The sequence below is a fragment of the Leptonychotes weddellii genome, chromosome 6 (assembly GCF_054177405.1).
Source record: "Leptonychotes weddellii isolate Sample4059 chromosome 6, ASM5417740v2, whole genome shotgun sequence".
Taxonomy (NCBI): domain Eukaryota; kingdom Metazoa; phylum Chordata; class Mammalia; order Carnivora; family Phocidae; genus Leptonychotes; species Leptonychotes weddellii.
The window spans coordinates 7,088,917-7,113,416 of NC_138374.1; the positions used below are offsets into that span (position 1 = coordinate 7,088,917).

Consider the following 24,500-nt stretch of genomic DNA (forward strand, 5'->3'; position numbering starts at 1 on the left):
ATGTATGGGGATTAACATAAGAATAAAAAAATTAAAAACAAAACAAAACAAAACCCTTGCAGAGTTTATGCATAGGATTCCTGGCTCAGGCACCAGGCTACGGGGGGCAGGGGAGACTGAATGACCAGAAGCATGAAGTCCGAGTGAATCCTAGCACTGCTACTTATCTTTATGGGGACTTCAGTGGGTCACCTCAGCTCTCTGAGCCTTGGTTTTCTCATCTGTAGAATGGGAATCTATTGGCTCAAAGTGATTTTCACTGGGGGTAACAGAATGCTCAATTAACACTGGTATAGATGAAGAGGGATTATTTTTTAAACTGGCCTCGCCAGAAGTTTGGCGTAGATGGTCCAGAGTCATTGCAATGGCTCCCAACAGGGGCCCAAATTCTCCTCTCGGCCCCCCGCCTTAGAATATTGGCTCTGTCCTTATGCTTGCTGCCTCATGGCCTCAAAATAGTTGCTCCAACTCCAGCCTCTCGTTTGTGTTCTGGTCAGAAAGAAGAACAAGGCATTCTGTGTTCAGAAGGGGAGCCTGCCTTTGGCTGATGTCTTGTTGGCTAGAATTACAGTGAATGATCACCCCTAACTTCAACAGGGTCTGGGAAATAAGCTCCCTAGACTCGTCAGCAAGGGGAAGGCAATTGTGGGTGCCCTTAGGTAGCAAATCTGCAGGGCCCAGCATGGGGCCTCGGAGAGGATGTATGTAAAATGCTAACTCCAGTGCTTGAGATAGATTAAGTGCCCAAGGAGGGAACACTTTATCCTTATTAGCTAAATTCGCTAAGGAATGAATTTTAAAAAGGAGAAGGATTAATACCTTACAGTGCAAATTGGGCCTTAGTAAATGGATTTCCTTTTAGTTCTTCTCATGGCTTCCACGGGCTTTGCTTGGGTTTGCTCTCGTGCCTCCCATCTCAGACAAAGCTTCCACTGAAATCACCAGCATGGGGGGCCATTCTGAGCCCCCCACCCCTCTTCCTGGGCTCTCTGCAGACTGGAGGCTTTGTACTGGCTGGAGAGACTTGGCTTTGCCCACCAGTTACAAAACAACCGGAGAGTGTGTTGGGCCAGGGGAAGGCTGGATTGCCTTCAGACCTATCAGTGAGAAACCGGGGTCACCAGCACATTCGCGCCCCGCCCTGATTCAATTGGTGATTTCACCGTGGAGACCCTGAGAGGTTCCTCTCAGCCTCCTGACTTCTCCAGAAAGCTACCGTCCGTTCTGCATGGTTTTGTTTTTAAGTGGTTTTGTTTATTTTATTTATTTATTTATTTTCAAAAATGTGTTCATCCAGATAGAACTCAGAATTCATGATAAATTCAAGATAACACCATGGGTGTTTACTGCAATAAGTGTTTTCTTTGGGCTCCTGATTGTTTACTGCCTGGGGTAGATTATGCATGCAGGAGGTTAAGGAAGGAAATTCATTAATTTCACAGCCAACCACAGGTCTCACCCTGTAGCTGGCACCTCACCTCCAACCTGTCTCAGCAGCTGATGAACGTGAACCTCAAACTGGGGGGTCATTCCTCTGGAACTTTAATGGAGGCAGATCCCCATTGGTTTGGGAGCCAGAGGTGGGGGGATGGGTTGTGATCGGGAACTACCCCAAAGTCTAATCAAACTGACCTGCTGATTCCCAGGTGCCAATGACCGCCAGACAGAGGTGAGGTGTTGATCTTCTCCCGGAGGTGGGTCTTCTCCTGGAGCAGAGGCTGATGAGGGCAGCTTGTGATTCACTCTAGGACTGAAGGGGGTTGAGTTAAATAACAACCCCTTGGAAAGTGGGAATTAACCAGATCTTTCTGCCTAGCCTCCCCTGCTTTATGGGCCTTGCTCACAAATCACAGGCTCAGGTGCCAGGCCATCAACACCTCTGAAGGAGATGGGGTGCCGGGTTTTGAGGGCTGTCTTGGACCGAGGGAATCATTAATCTTGAAACTTTCGGAAAGCTGTATGGATTTTGTTGGGGGAGGAGACTAGCTATATTTGTGGGTTAGGAAAGCTTATAAATTAGAAGCATGTTCCTGGTAGTACTTTTGAAGTTCTCCGCAGCATTTTATATCTATGCTTATATAACATCCAACATTTACTTGAGTACCTCCCGCGCTCCACTGTGCAGAGATCTTCCGTGGATGAGCCTCCTGTTATTAATCCTCACTACGACTCTCTGAGGGGGGAACAATTCTTTTTTTTTAAGTTTTTTAAAGATTTTATTTATTTATTAGAGAGAGAGAGAGCAAGAGAGAGAGAGAGCATGAGCGGGTGGGGGGAGGAGCAGAGGGAGAGGGAGAAGCAGACTCCCCGCTGACCAGGGAGCCCTACGTGGGGCTCGATCCCGGGACCCCAGGATCATGACCTGAGCCAAAGGCAGATGCTTAACCGACTGAGCCACCCAGGCGCCCCCCAAGGGGAGCGTGCTTAGCAGTTGTGATGCACAGAACACGGGGGGTCGTCTGGCCACCCACAGTGGTGCTCTTTTGCTATCAGGCGGGCAAATGATCCAATTCTAGAATCAGAGTTTGCTTCCTACAACCATTTCTTAAACCATCTTGGCTTGGTCTCCCCCAGAAGCAGACCCTCGTAAGTAGTTTATTTAGGAGGTGATCTCAGGGAGAGATGTAGATGAGAGAGGAAGGGTACAACAGCTGAGGGACGGTGTACTATCAAGCCAGCTTCTAGCTGTGGGCAGCTGGAGCTCGTTCCCACTGGAGAACTGTGTGGCGGTACGAACAGAGCTCAGCGTTACCACGCAGAAGGCCGTGGCAGCTGGGGTACTTACCCTCCAACCTGTGTCAGTTATGGCTCGAGGGCTGCTTCTGGAGGCTTTTTATTCTGCAGCGCTTCTGGCACATACAGCCTCAGGCTAAGCCTGCTCCTATAGCAGAAAGAAGCCCTCAGGCAGCGTTATGGGTTTTGCAGTAAGCAGCCTTTCGCACCTGGAGAAGAATGTCGAGGGGATCTGTGTAGGTTGCTGACCGCACTTGCCCGGGGGGACCCCTGCTCCCAAGCAGCCTATTCTGATCTTGGACTCCAGGTTGCTGGAAAGCCCTTTCTCCAGATCCAAAATCAATCCGTGGTAGTCTGAAAATGTGCCCCCCCCCCCCAAGGATATCAAGTCCCAATGCCTAGAACCTGTAAATCCTGCCTTACTGGGGAAAAGGTTCTTTGCAGACGTGAGCAAATCAAAGATCTTGTGATGAAAGATTATTCAGGGTTTTGGGGGTCGATCCTAATTGTTATCACAAGTGTCCTTGTGAGACAGACATGGGGATCTGAGGACAGAACAGGAGAAGGCAAGGTGACCACAGGATGGAGATCGGAACGAAGCCGCCATAAGCCAAGGAATGCAGCAGCACCAGAAGCTGGAAGAGGCGAGGGAAGAATTCTCCCCTGGAGCCTCTGCAGTCCTGCCCACACCTTGATTTTGGGTCAGGGATACTAATTTTGACATTCTGGCCTCCAGAACTGGGAGAAAATAAATTTCTGTTGTTTTAAGCTACCGAGCTTGTGGTAATTTGTTCCAGAAAGCCCAGGAAATTCATATAGCGTTTCTAGATTTCGTCTCATGGCTTCGAGCTCCTCAGCTCTGCCAGCACAGTTCTTTCAACATCCTTAGAAGGGCCCGTGAGCCCTGGATCTTTTTTCCTGCAGGCAAAGCAGAATACCTTAGTGTCCTCTGCTGGTCTTCCCATGGACAGGCTCCCTCTTCTTCATTCCTTTACATGGGTAAAGAAAGAAGGTATTGCAGCGGACAACAGCCAGACCAGCCCTGGACCTTCTCCCAGAGTCTGGAAGCTGAACCCAAGGATTGATGCCAGCCCCAACCAAGCCCGAGTTGCCAGGCCTCAACACATGTGGAAGATTGTGCCTCTGTGCCCACCTTCATGGCTGCCTCGGCTGACAGCATTGTCTCTCTACCGCCTCCCAGTCCTTGCCTAAGCTCCCAGAATGCCTAGCGGCCGAGTCCAAAAATTATGACCACAACTCGTCACTAACTTCCAGAGTGACGGACTAAGAAATCACAGGTCACTGGTCCTCTGCAGGTCTCAGAGTCCTGACTGAATCCCGCAAAGTTTCTTGCCGTAGTCAACCAGGACCCCAAGGCTAGAGCCTTCCTACGAATCATCTGGAGATCTTGTTACAATGCAGGTTCTGATTTGGCAGATCTCTGGTGGGGCCCCGATCTTGGATTTCTAACAAGCTTCTAGGTGGTGCTGATGCTGCTGGGCTGTGGACCACGCCTTGAGTAGGATTGGCGTGAGCCAAGCTACTCATGCTGTTTGACAAAGTCCAAGTATGGGGGACGATCCTGAAAACAGGAGACTCCACAGCTGGCTCCTGCTATTCTCTTTCATTTTGTTTATGGCAATCTTTATAATTGTGGGAATATTTCTGGGCTGGCTCCTGGTATTCTTTTTCATTTTATTTATGGCAATCTTTATAATTGTGGGAATATTTCTGGGGTTTCATGATAAAGTGACTACTCATCTTAGTTACGCCTATCTAAGCAATCATAATGAAACTAATTCCACGAAGAATTAGTTTCTATAGAACAAAATAACAAGATGGTCACGCTCTGTCCAGCACCTTTCTCTTTGCGTACTGTTTTTCAGTTTTAGCAAAAGCCAATAAGCAGAAATCAATAAAGGTCATGTTAATCATTACAAAGGAAAAATGAAAGAAGGCTATGGTTGTAATCCAGAAAATGATCTAAGATTTGGAAAAGCAAAAATATCCTAACATATAAATAAAGTTCCTCCGAGGCTGTCGGGAGGAGATGCTTGCAACCTGACCCTGTGTCTGTGTCTCCTCATTCGACAACGCTGTCCTTTCCTACGAGAGACCCACCCCGGCTGGAGCTGGACTCCGGCGTAGGATGAATCTGGAGATACCAAGTTCACTGGCTGACTATTTACCATGCTTCAAATGCAGGACATTTTCTGCAAAGCTTTAGCAAATCTCAAACATAAATCTGTATTTTTCCATTGTGTAGAATGCTGTTTTCATGGTTTTGTTGCTAAGATTATTGCATTTATAACTCTATTAGGTAACAATTTTTTTTTTCTGATGTTCAATAGAGTGGTGATCACATAATCTCTCTTCTCCTCAATTTTAAAAAGCAAGGGTTGGGGAAAAGGGGGAAAAAAAACCTCATCCGAGTTTTCTCCAAAAGACAGAATCCAGCCTTGGCCCTCGTTCGCTGTTGGGCTCTAGATTCCGAGTGGATTAACAATGTGCCCTTCTGCAGACTCTCTAGGATTTCTCTCCTAGAATGAATGTCAAAATGATCCTGACTCCACATTCAGGTGGAAGGCACCAGAGAATGGATAAGACAATGGCACTTCCCTGGGCTTGGGCGTGTGCCAAAGCAAGGGATTCTGAATAGTGCTCACTGCCTTTCCACCCAAACCCACACCCTCCACACGTTGCCTTGGTGGGGAGCACCACTGTGCTCCCAGCCTCCCACTGCTGAAGCCTGCCTCCCTCCCTGGCCTCTGGTGTCTCTGAGATGGCGGGAACCGTGCTGGCCCGTCTCTGTGGCTCTGGTATCTGGCTTATTAGGGGCCTAGATAAACGTGTGCATTAAATGTATACCTCTCCAAAGGCTTTTACTTTATCTCCCTGCCTGAGAGGCTCCACAGCCAGTGAGAGGGAAGGCAGATTCCTCATGGCTTTCCTGAACCAGCCTATAAACTCATGCAGAAGGAGACCTCATCCAGCCTAATGAGTTGATAAACTGAGGCCAGGGAGGGCCAAGGGCTTGGCCAGGACTCTACAGTAAGTCAGAGAATAGCTGGGCCTGGATTCTGGCTGTCCTGACGTAGGTTTCTGCCCACACCTCCTTTGGGATTCTATTTGTTTCCATTAAAAAAAATCAAGAGGAAAGATGATGAAGAAAATCTTCCAAGCTCTATAAAGAGAGGAGGGGGCTGAGCCCGTGAGTCTTGTTGTCTTCTGGGCTTGGGTTCCCCACCTGAGGCCCTGCCTCGGTTTACTACCTGAGATTTAGCGAGTGCTGACGCTATCTGTCTCAGCAGGAATGGCGAGACCCTGTGATTTTGTTTGTTTGTTTGAGGGTGCAGTATAAGGCATTAGAAAGAACAAGGGCCAGATTTTGGAGAATGTCTACCTTTTACCTAGCAATTCCATTTCTAGGAATCTCTTTTACAGAAATTCTTATATAAATGCACCAAGGTTTACGTATAAGGATACTGGTTTCAGTTGTGTTGGAAACAAAAGTCTACCCCTCTGAATATTCTGAAGTCAGTGGAAAGAAAGGTGGGGGGAAGCTTCTTTTATGTACCAACATGGGGAGATCCAAGATATACTATTAAATGAAAAAAGCAAATCACAGAAAAGTATGTATGGGGTACCCTGTTCATTATTTAATACATTTATGTATGTATATATAAATATATAGGAAAGTCCTCAAGGTACTCAAAACTGGGGTTCCTCTTGGGCGGAAGTATATGATAAGGTGTGAGGGAAGGGTGAAGAGGAGCTTCTGATTTTAATTTTATATATTTTTTGTTTGAATTCTAAAAAAAGAATTAAGCAAAAAAAAATCCCTTCCGTGAGTAAAAAAAAACATACAGAGGGCAGCAAACGATGGCTTTGGCATTGTTCCAACATATGCTTGATTCTTGTGTTTGTTATCTGTGCCCCAAACCCAGGGGCATGATTATTTATTACCTCACGGTTTCTCTGGGTCGAGAATCTGGGCATGGCTAAGTCAGGTCCTGTGGCTCATGGTCTCTCACAAGATGTCAGCTGGGGCTCTTGTCTCATCTGAGGGCTCCCACCAGTGGAAGGTGCTCTTCCGAAGCTTCACGCACGTGGCTGTTGGCAGGTTTCAGGTCCCTGTGGGCTGTTGGCCAGAGACCACCCTCAGGTCTTTGCCTCTCTAAGGGCAGCTCACAACATGGCGGCTGGCTTACCTCAGAGTGAGTGAGCAAGTGAGAGAGTGGGGGAAAGCGAGCTAGGCGAAGCCAGAGTCTTTTTGTAACCGAATCTCTGCAGTGACCTCCCCTCACCTTTGCCATATTCTACTCAGAGCACAGCATCCCTAGGTCCTACCCACACTCATGGAGAAGGGATTATACTAGGAGGTGGAGGCCATTGAGAGCCAACCTAGAAGTTGAGTACCATACTCCCGGTCTCTTCTCTTCAGTGTTCATAAGTTTGTGAGATATTGGGCAAGTCACTTCAAACCTCTGGAATCCATTCCCTTATCTGTAAAATGGGTTTCTAGCAACTGTCGCTCGAGGCCGTTGTGAGGATGACATTTGATGGCGTGTGTGTGTGTGTGTGTGTGTGTGTGTGAAATAGCCAAGCACAGCGCTTTTGCGGGGCAAGGCCCCATCTCCTTCTCTCCCCTGGCTGTAGAAAGACCATGGATTCAACATTTTTCATGATTGTCTCTACAAGTTAGAAATCTATCCATGCAGACTCTGCTTCTCTGGAAACTCACTTTCAGGGGACTCTCTAGATAAAATTATGTTTTATGTCAAGGAGCCTGGAATAAAGAGCTCTCTATTGAAAGGCTGCCAACACGGTGAGGAGGCAGGATGGAGTGCAATGTTAATAATTGCTATGTGGGCATGAACGTGCCATAGATTATAGAATGCTTGGAGAAAACGGGGCCTTTTGCTGTGGGTCTAAGTCATTAGCAAAATTTCGCATTCAAAATTAGTCAGAAAAGGTAATCAGTGTCGAGGAGTGATTGCAGTCGTATCGTTAACATGACGGATGCTGGTGCGGGCTCACGCTAATGACTTATGGAATTTTCATTCGGGAGACAATCAGAGCAATTTGGTGGTCAGCAGACAGTCTGGGAATCAATCACCATGATAGTCAATAATTTATCATTTCTATTTAAAGTCTGGGATCTGTAACAGCTTAAACAGAAGTGAGCACCAATGAAGGAAGGTTAGCATCCAGCAAAATCCTGGGTCCTGGGTCCGTCTATGTAAGAGGCATCCATTTCTTCCCAGAGCAGAGGAAACAGCGTTGTTTGAAGGATCTGCTTCCGACTCCATATTGGGGTGGAAACCGTCATATGCTTCGGGCATCCTGAAGTCAGGATTTAGATGTTAAACTAGATTTAGCTTCACAAGTTCATCTCTGGTGATCGGAAAAACAGCTCCTGCCATTCAGTGATCCCCTAATGATGTCATCAGTAACTATGAGGTGGGGAAGGGTCAGCTCCCCCCAGCAGGGAAGACACAGACTCAGGGACCCCAGCCCTGACCTTGGTCATGTCCTTTCAGCACGAACATGGTTGATAATGACAATAACAGTAACAACACCAGCTAACAGTTCTTGGGAGCTTACTGTGGGCCAGGTGTTTGCTGAGCATTTTGCATGTTATTTCGATGTGATCTTTACAGATGGAAGCTTAGAGAGGTTGAGGAAGCTGCTCAAGGTCACACAGCAGGCAATTTTGGGGTGAATCTTGATACCTAGATCCTGGTCTCCTAAGTACCGTGTTATATTGGGCCGCTGGATACAGGAAATTGAAGCTAAATTCTTATCACCTCAGCCATCTCATCTATAAAATATGAATAATAATAATGGGCTCCATGCACAATTTCAGGAATATGTTGCCTGGCGAGCTGTTGTGCGGGGCATCTAAAGCCCGAAGGTCAGTGTGATCTGCTAATTGGAACACATGGTCACACAGCAGGCTGTCGGTTTGGATCGCCCATCTCCACCCCCTCCCTTCTCACATCTATGGGGCCCCCGAGTCCTGCCCCGTCGTTGCCCACAGTCTCCTGTGTCCACACCACTTTGCACTCACATTGCGTGTGGTCTATAGATGTTGCCAGGTTAATTTTCTACTACTGTATGTCTCTGAGTCCCCTCTCCTAAAGCTTCCGGTGGTGCCCCATTTCCTTTAGGATTAAATGCAGCCTCCTCAGAGGAGCATTCTAGGTGCCCCATCTCCTTGCATAATCTGGCTCTAACCTGTGTCCAGAATACTCTCTTCTGCAGGTGTCCACTGCCTGCTCAAGTCTCAAGTCCCTCCTCTTCCTCCTCCACCTCCTTCTCTCGCCTCTCCATCATCATCATCACAGTTATCCTCTTCATGACAATGACAGCAGGCCTTCAGTTCCTCATGACCCCCACCAACATCCCCAGCCCATCACGTTCCCAGGAAAGGGTACCTGTCCCTGTCCCCAAGCAAGGACCCATGTTCTTTGTCCAGTTCTCCAGACTGGGGCTGCTCTAATATATTCTGGCACCACTTCCAGGCCCAGGAAACCCCAGAGAGACAGCTGGGGCTGGAGACAGAGTCTGGACTGGAGAGAGGGTGAGCCTGCAGGATGCACATGGATCGATCCTCCCAGCTCCATGCAGTGACGCAGTGACCACATGGTCCAAATTTAAAGTATTTCCTTTGTCTTCCTCTCTGTTTTTCATATCACCTGTCCGGCTACAAATTCACATTTTTGGTTCGAAAGTGATGGCTACCAAACTTCCATTCTGGGATATCAGGCTTTCAGAACAAGAGAAACCCCTGAAATCACATACAAATTTAAGGCAAAAGCTCTTAGCTTCCACAATTACTCCCAGAAGCCCATGACCCAGTAAGACTTCCCCTAGGAGACTTGAGGTTCTGGGGGCAAGTCCCATGCGATCCCCAGGGTTCTGAGGCTGGGGACTGGAGGGGGCACAAAGTAGAGGCATAAGCAGGTCTTGACTGTACTACAAAGAATTACAAATCTGCAATCACAGCAGATTTTAACATGCTTCTCTCAGCAACTGTTAGATCAGGCAAACGTAAAAGTAACAAGGTTGTGGAAAAGTTGAACCACACATTGATCCAACGACAAATAAAAGAGCCCCAATACCCACCAATTAGAGAATGTATATTTTTCCAAGCACGTGATTATATTTACCAAAACTGATCATATTAAGCCATAGAATTCATCTTGACAGATGCCGAATCATCATATCCTAGAGAAATGATGTTCTCTGCTCACATGTAATAAAATTAGAGATCAAAACCTTCTATATGCTTGGGAATAAAAAAAATTAGTATATAATTCATATATCAAAGAACAAATTATAATGGAAATTTTATAATATTTAAAACTGAACAATAACAGAACACTGTATGTATCAGCCAGGACAGGCGAGGTTATCCTAGGATAACATACAGCTTCCAAGTCTTCGTGGCTTACACACCGAAGGCTTGTTTCTTCTTTCCATTACGTGTCTGTTGTTGGCCAGGAAGATATTCTGCTTCACACCTTCTTCACTCAGAGGAAGGGCTGAAGGAGCCTCAACCATCTGGAATGTCACCAATCCCTGTGGCTTGGGGACGAGAACCCTGGAAAATCTGGAAAAGAAACTGGAAAAGAGGAGAGCTTGGGGAGTGGAAGCATCTGGAAAATGCTTCCACCCAAGAGCAGCACTTGTCAGTTCCACTTGCATTTCTGCACGGCCAGGTCGAGCTTGAAGGGGATGTAGAAATAGTCCTCTCGTGGGCAGGAAGGAACCAACCACCAGCGGGTGGTAGTAATGGTGGCCACCACCCATGAAACCATGTGGGATTCAACTCAAGCAATGGTTTGAGGGAAACAGACAGCCTTACATGTAAAAATTAGAAAAGAAGAAAGGCTGAGAATGAATGGGCTAGGAGTTCAACTTAAGAGAATAGAAGGATCGTGAAGGAGAGAAACCTCAAAGAAAGCAGAAGAAAATGATGAAATGATGGGCAGAAATGAGTGAAACATAAAATAAAGGGATAATTGAAAGGATCAAAACCTAAAACCAATTCATAAAAAAAACCAAAACCTGGCAAAATAGAGAAATGTATGGCAAGACGGAGTAATTAAAAGAGAGAAAAAACCCACCAATCAACAGTATTGGGCATTTCTTGTGAAAATGTCAGAAGGTGTCAGCTTCGATGGCAGTGGCAGGCAAGAGTCTGTTCCCTATAAGCAGGGAGGAGCACGAGAGGTTTTTGTGAGATGGGGGGAGGTGGGGGGCAGAACCAGGCTTGCTGCCGAAAACCAGGGAATGAGGTGGGTCTCTCAGCTTCTGAGGAGGGCTGAGGGGAAGAACTCTGCAGCCAACTTGCCACCTGGGCTTCGGTTTTGTGAGAAGTTGTGGGCCTTGGCAAGTGAGAGTTAACATTAACTGAGGTTCTAGAATGTTCTAGGCACTGATCTAAGCATTTCATATGCAGAAACCATTTATTCCTCCTCACAACCCCAGGACTAGGTACTGGTGCTATCCCTTGATTGTAGACGATGAAACTGAGGTCCAGGGAGTTGAAACATTTTCCCTAAGGTCACATGGCTGGTAAGTGGTTGAGCCAGATTCAAACACAGGTACCTGGACACCCAGGACCCACATGCTCAGGTAGGTCACTTCTGTGGCCTCCAGTCTAGAAAGCGAGTCCAACTGCCTATCAACCCAGGATGATCCAGGCTTACCTGGAGACAGGAGCCCTCTGCCCTGATGTCATCTGTCTGTACTTACAGATGTTGAGTTTGCCGTGAGAAAGAGTTTAATTTTAACGTCAAACTCAATAGTCTGTTCCCTTATTGCTTCTGGTTAAGTGTGTTCCATTCCCAGGTTATACAGGCCTTCCCCCATGTTTTCCTGTAGTACCTACAGGGTTTCAGCTTTTATATTTAAATGTCTGATCCGTTTTGGATTTTGTCCCAGCGTGTGGTGTGAGCTCCAGGTCTGACTTTTTCCATATGGCTATCCAATTATCTTAACACCACTTAAAAAAAAATCATCTCTCCACACAGACTTGTGAAGCCGCCATTCTCATATAATAACTTTGCAAATGCTGTTGGATCTATTTCTGGATTTTCTTTTGGTCCCATTGGTCTGTTTCTTCATGTGCCAATACCAAACTCCTAATTACAGGCTTTACAGTATGTGTTAATGGCGGGTAGGCCTGCCCCCATATGGCTCTTCTTTTTCCGGGTTCTTCTGGCTAGCTTTGCTGTTTTATTCTTCAGGATAAACTTTTTAACCAACTCTCCTAGCTCCAGGAAAAAAAACCTGGTGATTTTTTTTTTTTAATTGGAAGTGCATTCAATCTGTAAATTAACTTAGGCAGAAGTGACATCTTTATGATGATGAGTCTCTTTAGTCAAGAGCATCATATGTCTCTCCATCCAAAATAAGATTTTGAGGGGAAAAATAAGCTTTCAAGGGACACATACAGAAGAATTCCTACTTAGGTGAACTTTAAGAAACATACAAAACAACAGTCTATACAGTTTACGGATTCATACGAAAATTAGCATGTGAGTGATTCACACCATTTCAGGGCAGAAGTTATTTCTGGGGAAGGGGAGAAAATGAAATGTGCGGCTTTAACGGATTTTAAGTGATTTCAGAGGGAGAGAGAGAGAGAAATCTGAAGCAATTATGGCAGATGTTTGATCTTGGTGGAGGATAGTCTGTTAATTATTTCTTTATACTTTTCTATATGTTTGAAATGTTTCACGCGTTAAAAACAAAACAAAAGGGAAATATAGCTGTTCCCATGGCTTACAGGGACTCTCCAGAAAATAGCGCAGTCCAGTTTCTTTTTATGTGGTTGTGTAGTCACGTCTGCCGGTTAGGGCTCTGTCGGGGGAAGCCCGTAGTTCTTTCTGTGGAAAGGGATTTTATTAAAGACTTTGCAGCCGGCTCAGCAGCTGGAGTGGGAATATTTCCTTCCTTTAAATGGGCATCCTTAGCAGTTCCAAAGCAGACATGAGATGGTGTGAAATTTGGAGTTTAATGAAATCTTCCTGCAGCCGCCTGAATTTGTCGTCAGAAGGATCTCACAGTATTAAAAACCTGTTTCTCAGTATGTTGTAAACATCTCATTTTCTTCTACATCCAGCCACAAGACTTAAAAATCCCTAGAAAAAAACCCCAACAACTTCCAAATGGAAGAAGGAGCAGGGTCTCCTCCCGACTCTACAATGGTCTTAAAAGAACCTTATTAAAACAGCTGACAGGAAATTGTATTTTCATAAACTGACTTATTGTGCCATCCTAATACCTCCCATTTCAATAAGACTTAAGAAAAGAGTTTCAAAATTGAGTTACTGAGACGGGTCATTCGGAACAATTTTCCTCTATGAGGAAAAGTTTTCATTACTGAAAGTGGCCCAAATCAAGGCAATCGTGTTTTTTCTGAATTCACCGCCTCCCAGGAACGCCCTTCAGGGGGACTAGGTGGCCTTGCCTCGACATTCCGAGCTGTGTTTGTTTTCTGAAGCGTGTGAGCTTAGTGTGAGCCCAGCCGTTGGACACAATTCCTTCAATTTCTATTCTCAGCTGTGGGCTTGCATATATTACAGTCGCCTCCTCGGGCCCACACGAGATTTCCAGAGAAATGAGCATTGCGTTAGACACCCCATTTTATGCGAGGAGAAACAGTGATGGGTAATTGGGCCAGAAACAAGGCCCCCACGGAGCCAACTCTACCTCAAAGAATCCTTCTCCCGCTCCCATTCTTCCTTGAGGAAAGTCCCCACCAGCATCCTTTAAAAAAAAAAGAACTTAAATTGCTGGTGAGATAGTTAATTCCGAGAAAGAACTGCTAATAAACGTGAGACAACCCTTTGTGAAACATGCTAAGTCAAGCGGGCATTCCCAAGAAAGGTTTGAGAGAGTCTTTAGCGTCTCAAGGAAGAGAAAATCTTGAGGTAAACTGACACATGTTGTTTTTCCAACCTGGAAACAGAGAATGGAGGAGGGCTCTTAATGCAAGAATTTACCCCCAGAAATTTCCTGAAGAAAATGTTTGACCTTGACTGAGTTTTTAATTGAAATCGTGAACATCAAGAAAGAGATGGGAAAGGAAACGACACTGGTTTCCCGTTTAATTGTTGGTCTTTCCATTGGATTGGACGTGGAAATGCTCAGTTTCGCCCTGTGTGAGGGAATCGAGGCAGAACAGGGGCCCCGCCTGTATGGAGAGTGATGGGGAATGGGCCCCACAAGGGAGACGTGAGCTGTGATTCAAGAGGTCCACATCATGGCTCTTCATCTTTGTCCTTACACCTTCTCACCCAGCTGTTTCCTGAGGCTATTCGCCAACCCGCCGTACTCCCAGGCTCCCAGGCTCCCAGGCTGCAAACGTGTGGATATTTCTAGCTCCTCCAATTTCTTGGCCACCCACAGTCATCAGTGGTCAAATCATGTGATTCTACTTCCAGATGCCTCTTTCATCTGCCCCTCATAGACCTCTGGCCTTGGATGGCATAACTCTCTAGGGAAACTTCCCAACTTCCAGTCTGGTCTTCTTGGCCTCTTTAAACATCCCTGGATTGAGCTTTCCAAAGTACAGCTGGGATTCTGTTACTCCCCTGCTCAAGAACCTTCAAATGCTCCCCATTGTCGGCAGCATGAAGTCCATGAACACTCAGGCTTCCCTTCCCAGCTCTGACTCGCCTCCAGTGGTGTCTCAGGTCCCTCTGGATTGCCCGGCTCCAGCCATCCTGGCCTCTCTTTGGTTCCTGAGTTCTGTAAGATCTTTCCAAACTCAGGACATTTACATATGCTGTTTTCTTTACCTGGGACCCAGCACCCCCTTTTGTCCTGGTTGGCTCTTTGTCCTTCAGATCTTGGCTTCACTCTCACCCTCTCAGTGGAGATTTTGTGAATATCTATTAGCAATTCTGTTATGATACCACATTAACACAACATCCATCTTAGCAGTGATAATTCATATTTATTTACTGGCTTGTTTACTTGCTTATTATCTGTTTCATCATGCAATTGTAAACTCCGCTTGTTTGCTATGTGTCTTATCATTAAATTGTAAACTCCCACGGGTCAAGAAATACGTCTTTTTTACTCACCCATGAATATTTAGTATCTAGCACAGCAAATGGCAGGTAGCAGACAATCAAAAATGGTTTATGGAATACACGAATGAATATTTAGATAAATTATTAGAAGTAGAATTATTGTATCAAATGGACTGTGCACATTTTGGGGGGTTTTGATGCATGTTTCCAAACTGCTTTCCAGAGAAGTGTGTAGATTTGCATTCTACTAGTGGTGTATGCTATTGATCATCTCTCTCCATGTCTTCTAGCACTGTGTATTATTTTAAAAACATTTGCCTTTTTTCCATTGCATATTTTTTCCTGCTTTGTAGAAGATTATTTGACCATAGAGTTGAGGGTCCATATCTGGGCTTTCTATTCTGTTCCATTGGTCTCTATGTCTGCTTTTGTGTCAGTACCATGGTGTCTTGGTGATCACTGCTTTGTACTATAGCTTGAAATTGGGCAATGTGATGCCCCCAGCTTTGTTTTTCTTTTTCAACATTTCCTTGGCGATTCGGGGTCTTTTCTGATTCCATACAAGTCTTAGGATTGTTTCTTCCAGCACTTTGAAAAATGTCATTGGAATTTTGATCGGGATGGCATTGAAGGTATAGATTGCTCTGGGTAGCATAGACATTTTAACAATGTTTATTCTTCCAGTCCATGAGCATGGAATGTCTTTCCATCTTTTTGTGTCTTCTTTAATTTCTTTCATGAGTGTTCTGTAGTTCCTAGAGTATAGATCCTTTACCTCTTTGGTTAGGTTTATTCCGAGGTATCTTATGGTTTTTGGTGCTATTGTAAATGGAATTGTTTAAATATGCAATGGAAAAAAGATAGTCTCTTCAATAAATGGTGCTGGGAAAATTGGACAGCGACATGCAGAAGAATGAAACTCGACCATTCTTGAACACCATACAAAAAGATAAACTCAAAATGGATGAAAGACCTCAATGTGAGACAGGAATCCATCAAAATCCTAGAGGAGAACATAGGCAGTAACCTCTTTGACATTGGCCACAGCAACTTCTTTCAAGATACATCTCCAAAGGCTAGTGAAACAAAAGCAAAAATGAACTTTTGGGACTTCATCAAGATAAAAAGCTTCTGCACAGCAAAGAAAACAGTCAACAAAACAAGGAGGCAACCCACAGAATGGGAGAAGATATTTGCAAATGACACTACAGATAAAGGGCTGGTATCCAAGATCTATAAAGAACTTCTCAAACTCAAAACCCAAAACACAAATAATCAAGTCAAAAAATGGGCAGAAGACATGAACAGATACTTCTCTGAAGAAGACATACAAATGGCTAACAGACACATGAAAAAATGTTCATCATCATTAGCCATCAGGGAAATGCAAATCAAAACCACACTGTGATACCACCTTACACCAGTTAGAATGGCAAAAATTGACAAGGCAAGAAACAACAAATGTTGGAGAGGTTGTGGAGAAAGGGGAACCCTCTTACAGTGTTGGTGGGAATGCAAGTTGGTACAGCCACTTTGGAAAACAGTGTGGAGGTGCCTCAGAAAATTAAAAATAGAGCTACCCTATGACCCAGCATGTACACTACTGCGTATTTACCCCAAAGACACAGATGCAGTGAAAAGAAGGGCCATATGCACCCCAATGTTCATAGCAGCAATGTCTGCAATAGCCAAACTATGGAAAGAGCCGAGATACTCTTCAATAGACGAATGGATAAAGAAGATGTGGTCCATGTATACAATGGAGTATTACTCAGCCATCAGAAAGGATGAATACCCAACTTTTACATCAACATGGATGGGACTGGAGGAGATTGTGCTAAGTGAAATAAGTCAAGCAGAGAAAGTCAATTATCATATGGTTTCACTTGTTTGTGGAACATAAGGAATAGCATGGAGGACATTAGGAGAAGGAAGGGAAAAATGAAGCAGGGGAAATCGGAGGGAGAGATGAACCATGAACTTTGGCGCTTGTGCCAAAGTTAACATGAGAGTCTATGGACTCTGAGAAACAAACTGAGGGTTTTAGAGGGGAGGGGGGTGGGGGGATGGGTTGGCCCGGTGATGGGTATTACGGAGGGCATGTACTGCAGGGAGCACTGGGTGTTATACGAAAACAATGAATCGTGGATCACTACATCAAAAACTAATGATGTATTGTATGGTGACTAACATAACATAATAAAATAAAATTATTTTATTTTAAAACTTTAAAAAAACATTTGCCAGTGTGAAGGTGAAAACAGTTTATGTGATAACTAATGGAGTTCAATGGTTTTTCATATTTTCCATTTGCCATGAATTTTATTTATTTTCTTTATTCCTCTTCCTTTGGGGGCTTTTGGGGAGCTATTCATACATGTTTCTGTGAGAATCACTCACTTGACTGTTGGTGTGCTGGAGGACGGTAGCTTTAGATTACCCCGGCAAAACAACACGCACACTTTTCACAGACACTTAGCAGGGGATCCTCTTCTCTGTTTTCAAATGTGGTTTGTATTTAAGACTCTTCAGACGTCATCCGTTGTCTATGTCTCCGTGACCTCTAAACCAGTATGGCAAAAACAAAAACCCTCAGACCAGTGGGTTGACATGATTGATTGTGTTTTGTGTGTCTCCTCTGGAGCTTCGGGTGTTGTGTACACATCGACTCTGGCTCCCTGGGGAAAGTTAAAGAGCTCTAAAAACAGTTGCCTTTTCTGTGTTTGTTTTATTTTCCTCAGAAGAATGTCCGGCATTTTTTTTTTTTTTTTTTAATGTGGCCGACGAGATGGGGTGGGTCCTCAAGAGTCAGGGAATGCTCCTGTGCCAAAGCAGGTATTACATGGGCGCTATGTCTTTGCACACCACTCTGGACAGAGGGTACTGAGATGCCTCAGGGATGGCCCCAGCTTGGGCCATAGGCATGCAAATGTTTTCATAGTGGTTTCCTAGCAAGGGGCACCTGCGTGAACGTGACCTTGACTTTGGGCAAGGGTCAGAGTCTACACCTGGCTCCTTCCTTCATTCAGCAAGTATTTAGGAGATGGCATTTCAGAGCAGGACCAGAAAGGGGAGGCCTCTGCCCTCACGGACTCTGTCTTTTGGTGGAAGAGACAGATAATTAAGAAGTCAGCAAATAAATAGGGTGCCGGGGTAGAGAATCCTGGTAGGATATCCTTCCGATGAAGTGTTTGGAAAGAGAACACTGGGTCTTTCAGCCAACCACCATGAGCTGCAAAGTGATGCATCGGGCAGGTGTGTCTGTTGACTGGAGACTTGTGAGGCCTCTGCCAGGCCCTGGGAAAGAAATTGTTCGTTGCCCACTGATACCCATTTTCTCCTTTCCTAATACTGGAACCCCTGAGTTTTATCTGGGCATGAGACTGCCATGAAAAAAACTGGCCCTATGACTAAGTTCTGGCCAATGGGATATAAGCAGAAAGGGGGTGTGCAATGTCTGCCAACTGTCTTTGATGCAAAAGGGTGTGCCTTCCCTTTTTCCTTCCTTCTTCCTTTTGGGATAAAGGGGATGTAATGGTTGGTGCTCACGCAGCCTTCTTGGACTAGGCTCAGGCTAATGATGAAAAGGTAACAAGATAGAAGGAGCCTGGGTCACTGACCTGGTGGAGTGCCATCATAGATCTAGATTGTCCACCTCTGACCTTGTTTACTTAAGAGACACAAAAGTCTATCTTGTTTAAGTTACTGTTACTGTGTGACCAATAACAGTATCATACACACAGCCAAAATGACTCCTAACTGACGTAGGCCCTGTGGTAACATCATCTTGAGAGCAGGGATCATGCTTTAACTTATTTTATATCCCCTCTCCCAAAAGCTTCATGTGGTGTAGGACACTGAATGGGTGCTGGGAGGGGGGGTTTGGTATCTTCGAGGGAGCTCACTCCTACTGTTGGCAGGAGGCATTAATTCTTCACCATGTGGTTGTTTCCACAGGACTGAGTGAATGTCCCCATGACCTGGAGGCTGGCTCCTCCCTGAGAGAGTGGTTCAAGATAGAGCAAGGCAGAAGCACTGTGCCTTTCATGACTCAGTCTCCAAAGGCCTCTCCTGCTGTTCCGTGATGTCCATTTCCACCCTATTCAGTGTGGGAGGAACGAGGCACTGTGTCACCACCAGGAGGCTGGAGTCATTGGAGGCCATCTTGGATCCTGTCCCATTTCATCCGTAAGACCCTTCCTCATCTTACAGGAGGGTACCTCATGGTTCTCTTTTTGCCCCCCAGCAAAGAGAGTCTTAGCTGGAGGTGCCACATAGAGGCCTCATGGACCCTTGGGTCAGTGGGATGGAGCCAATATTTGACAAAGGGCCACCTTGGAGATGATCAGAAGGAAGAGGAGGTTGCGTACGCTTTAAAGACGACAGGTTAGTGTCCAAATCTCCCTTCCTGCGGAGCTGGACATAGAGTTTGGGGACCAGAGCTCATCTTCGGAAGGAGCAAAAAAATGTGATAGCATTTGGGCTCAGCATCTGCTCAGGCTGATTGATGAGAAAGGGAAGTACCTGCCAATGACTGGTCCTTCCAGGCCAGTGTCTGTTTGCAGCCGAGCCCACGAGCTGGGGCCATGGCTCTTCCTCAGGTATGTCCACACTGGTAAAAGTGACGTGTAACTTTCAGCTGAGGGAGAAGTGGCGTGCTGAAGCCAGCCGAAAATACCTCGTAACTGCAGATTTGGGAATGTTGAGAGCTGATTGTTTTTATTTATTTATTTATTTTTATTTTATTTTTTGTTTATTTTTTTGAAGATTTTATTTATTTGAGAGTGAGCGAGAGAGAGAGCATGAGCAGGGGGAGAGGTAGATGGAGAGGGAGAGGCAGATTCCCCGCTGAGCAGGGAGCCCAATGCAGGCGGGACTCGATCCCAGGACCCTGGGATCATGACCTGAGCCGAAGGCAGACACTTCACCGACCGACTGAGCCACCCAGGCGCCCCGAGAGCTGGTTGTTAAACACAGCCATTATTAAAAATTAAATTACATAAACTCATAATTAAATTCTAGTAAAACCAGAAAGTGATAAATGCTCAAAACACATCACTTGCTAGTTCTTTTACTATGATGCACATTGTTGAGGTTATTTGTGTCTCTTGTATCTGTATGGTGAAGATATTGTGTAAGGTTGAGCATCTGTCCCAGCCCTGCACCAGGGACCTCACACTGGTAGCCCGAAGTTGGCCTTGGTGGGACTATTTACTCCACCAAAGTTGGCAAATGCCGCCAGCCAATGATGTCGCCAGCCAATGACACCTCCGCCCCCAGAGTCTGTTGTTCAACATTTTGCCAGCACACCATTGTGGGGGACACGGCAAGGAAGGATGACCTGGCTCGGTGGGCGCTGTCACCCAGGGAAGAAGCACTCAGGTGCCAATAACACCTCTCAGGCTCTCGTCCCCGACCCACCTTGACCTTGACTGAACAGGTGCCTTCTTCCCTCTGGACCTTAAGGGGAGCTGGCAGTCTCTGGGTGTAGACAGAGACCCTTCTGGCCCTTGAGTGTAGACAGGAGCTATTAATTTTAAGAGAGCTATTAATTTTAAAGGGTGCCCCTTTAAAATACCCCAGATGTCAGCCACCAGAGATTTCCTGTCTCACGGAGGGTTATTAATTCTGGGTCTGGGTGGCACTGAGGGTGTGAGGGTGAAATCCCGGTAGACTTTGAAGGAGTCCACAAAAGAAAGATGAGCTGGATCTGATCAGAAGGTTACATCCTTCCCGCATATTGACAGATGCAGCAGAAAGAAGGAGAGTCCCAGAAGCTTTTGGGTAAACCAGTTGCTAACTTTAGAACCGTGCTGTCTTGACAACCCGGTGTGCTGTGCCCCAATTCGTTTCCCCGGAAGATCGGAGGAGACCAGAAAAGAAGGAGTTAATCTGTTGCCACCACAGGAATGATCCCTCATTCTGCCTTTGGTGCTGCAGACCATTAAAATGTAATATGACGTGCATCACGGTCCATTTCCTGTATGTGTGGAGTGTGGCGGTGGGTCTGGGACTGCAGCATTTTGCGTGCTACGCTCGGATTCCCCAGAGCCGTAGATCACACTGGGATGGGGAGGGGAGAAGCTTGGGCGCGAGGGTCAGCTTGCTGGGGTTTGGAGCAATTTGGCTCTCCCTCAGAGTTTCCCCCCACTGCCTTGGAAATCTTGCTGGCGCCCCCTGAGGAATGGGGATGCATTTTGTGAGTCATTTTGCTTTCCCTTAGGTGAGAATTGTGGGGTTATTCACACTGGAAGGGACCCTGGAGAGCCCATTTTTCAGATGACGAAGCTGAGGGGCAGCAGGCTCAGACCAGAGCCCCGCCGCGGGGTAGAGGCAAGGCAAGTGTTATGGGCTCCTGGTCTGGGGGGAGAAGCATCTGGTCTGCTGTGCAGGAAACAAGGCTGAAAATCTGTTAGTTACTAGGCTTGGATCACCTCCTCCACCTCCAAAGGGTTCCGGGATGCAAAGTCAACAGCACCCTAGAGCTGTTTGTACACCATCGCTCCTAAGTGCAGATCTGGAATCCTCTCAGTTACAACTGCCAGCTCCAATCAGGGATGACTGGGAAGCAATGTGGGATTGGGAACCGGGAGAGACCCCTGTCACCCTCACTGTCACGGCCATCCAGGGCGGCTCCAGCCCTCCGTCAGGGAGGGGCTGTGTCTGGGTGGGGCTTCGCAGCCCTCCTGGGAGGAGCAGGTGGAAAGAGGAGGGTGAGCGCTGTCTGCTCCTGAGGCTGGGGCCTGTCTGTGCAGCAGTGGGTAGCCTTGCTCTTCGTGGCAGCAACTGGCAAGCCAGACTCCATCACCCCCATGCCTGAGCATAGCCTGCTTCTCTTCCTTGCTGCATGTCACTCGGTGCCATCCCTGCTTCCCCCTGCCCCCCAAGGCCATGGCCTGAGTGCCCGCACCCCCATCTTCTTTTTTTAAAATTAGTTTATTTATTTGTTGGGGGTGGGGGGAGAGGTGAGAGAGAGGTTGGGGAGGAGCAGAGGGAGAGGGACAAGCAGACTCCCTGCTGAGCACGGAGCCTGATGCAGGGCTCGACTTCACAACCCGGAGATCACGACCTGAGCTGAAATCAAGAGTCCAATGCTCAATCGATGGAGCCACTTAGGCACCCCTGCACCCCCACCTTCTGTCTGGACCTGGGCAAAGGCTCACCACCCACCTCCTCTCCAGGTTGCCACGGTTGCTCCTTATGCTCCCTCCTCCTGGCACTCGGATGGATCAGGTCACTAATCCCCGACAGTCCTCAACGGGCTCCTGGGGCCCACCTCGAAGTCTAGCAACTTACCAGGCTGGCTTGTCCAGGGAAGATCCTGCCCTACATATCTCTCCCGGGCCCTCATGGTCCGCTCAGCTGGAAATCCTCGCCCATCCTTCGGCGTACCAGGCTTCCTTGTTCCTGGGCCATTTCTTCCTGCCATTCCCTCTGCTTAGGATATTCTTCCCCATCTCTTTATTTGACCAATGAACTAACTAATCCACCAAGGCCCAGTCTTCCGTTTCTGTAGCCTCAGAGCTCCCATGTTATGGTCTCTCATCACAGCATGTGGCGTTTTGGTTTGCTCTGGGCTGCTTTCCAACCTAGACTGGACAACATGACAGCAAAGACCGCATCTATCCTGGTGGCTGTTATGGATAAATACCCAGCACAGGGCTTGGCACAGAGTAGCCACTCAGCTGAACTAACTTCGACCAAGGGACACAAGCTACCAGGGACAGAACTTTCTAGAACTTTTCACAGATGCTGCACACTACCCTGGGGGTAGTGAGTTTTCTGGCGCTGGAGATATACTAGTAGAAGCTAGACAGTCCCTGTCAAGTTTATGCATTGTAGTAGGGATAAGGTTGGATGGCTAATTAAGATTCTAGAGTTTCCCTCATGTACCAACGCAGAGGTTGAAGAAAGGGAATGTGTGGCTGCATAGGCCAGAGTTGGGAGGGAGGAGGTTGGCATCACAGAGGAGAGAGAGTTTGGATGGTGGCTTCTCTTCACCTGGACGTGCCCGATGGCACCATTTACTGATGTGCTTTTTGCTCAGGGCTTTACACGTATGTGCTCAGTTAAGTCCTGACTGTGGCACTATGAGAAAAGTTCCATTATTATACTCCTTTTATGGAGAAAGAATGAGGCCCAAGTCATCCAGCAGATAGTGGAGGCGAGATGTGATGGGGGCTGTCCAGAACCTGGGTTCTTAGCTAAGATACTGTATCACTTCCCCGACTACAAAAAATGCCTCCATTTCTTTGTCCCCTCCAGGCTTTAACTGCTCTGCCCAGACCTCCCTTCCTTCAGGCGCCTGCCCTCACTCAGCTATGCTGTTTCATGAACCTTCCCTGTCTAGTCCTGTCCCTGGACCTCACCTTCAGGTGCAGGAGTTTATTCTTTTTTTTTTAAAGATTTTATTTATTTATCTGGCAGAGAGATAGAGAGCACAAGTAGGCAGAGAGGCAGGCAGAGGGAGAGGGAGAAACAGGCTCCCCGCTGAGCAGGGAGCCTGACGTGGGGCTCGATCCCAGGACCCTGGGATCATGACCTGAGCCGAAGGCAGACGCTTCACCGACTGAGCCACCCAGGCGCCCCGAGTTCATTCTCTCTTATTGGTACTTGTTACTGATTGCACGAACTTCACAAGTATCTCTGCTCAGAGGCTTCCCCAGAGATGGCTGTAGTCAGCTTTCCTCCAACACTTCCTGTGTGATGCCCACCACCAGGCAATACCCTCCCTTCCTATGTGAACCCTACACAATGGCAATGAGTGGTAGGAGGATAGAGGTCGGGTTCAGGGGCTGATCCCCCTTTGACCCAAAGAGTAACTTCCTAATTGGAGTTGAAGAAGGAAAAGAATGTTCTCCCCCAAGCCCTGCTCAAAAACTGCTCTTTGTAAGAGTATTAACAATTATAATGAGCACATTGACATAATCACTCTGGGCATGGGCCATGCTAAGCACTTTGTATGTATCATCTCATCTAATCCTCTTATTATCCCATGAGGGGAGAGCCCCTTCTCTTTACTTTACAATCTCATTTTACAGATAATAAACTGAGGCCAAAGAGGTAAGGTCCCCACAGTGCTACACTTGAGTGTCAGAGCTGGGACTCAAACCGGGGTCCATTTGATTCCCAAACTCGAATGCTTAATTTCCTTGGTCAGCTGCCTTCTGGAAGAAGGCTGTTAACGACTAAAGTGGACCTTGCTGGGAGAGATTGGAATTGGACGGTGATAGACCTCAGGGCTGGACAGGCACCCACTTGGACCCCCCAAAACGCCCCAGTCCTCTGTAATACAACATGCTGGAGGTGGTCACTTGGAAAATTGAAAAACGATGAAGGCCCAAGCGAGGTGATCATTTTGATATCAGTCAATGGTTTTATGTTGTGGGAGAGCTTGGGCAAAAGCAGAAAGGCCTTATGTCAAAGTTGTCTGCAGGGAGATGAAATGAGCCATAAGATAGAGCGAGGGCCAAGAAGAAGGGGCTGGAGCTTGGCCATTTATCCCCCTGTGGGAACCCACTTAGTGGACAGCCTCTCCAACCCTCTCTTGGGGCTCCCTCCTGACACAGCAGCTTTGGTGCGGGTTCCCAGCCCTGCTCTCTCCCTGGGAGCCCAGACCATACCAGGAAGGGAGGCATTTGCCCTTTAACTGAGAGCTCCCCTTTCTCAGAGATCTGGCTGCATGGGTTTTATTTTTAGTAAGAGTACAAG

At 46.7% G+C, this 24,500-nt stretch overlaps 1 long non-coding RNA gene across 1 annotated transcript in view; it reads left to right on the forward strand.

Moving 5' to 3' along the window:
* LOC145722016 (uncharacterized) overlaps nt 1-21,635 on the forward strand; it is a 24,112-nt gene extending 2,477 nt beyond the window's left edge. Inside the window, exons 2-3 of the long non-coding RNA XR_014146051.1 lie at nt 18,747-18,977; nt 20,537-21,635. This is a non-coding gene — a long non-coding RNA (uncharacterized LOC145722016). The remainder of the gene's footprint in view (nt 1-18,746; nt 18,978-20,536) is intronic.
* The last annotated feature ends 2,865 nt before the right edge of the window (nt 21,636-24,500 follow it).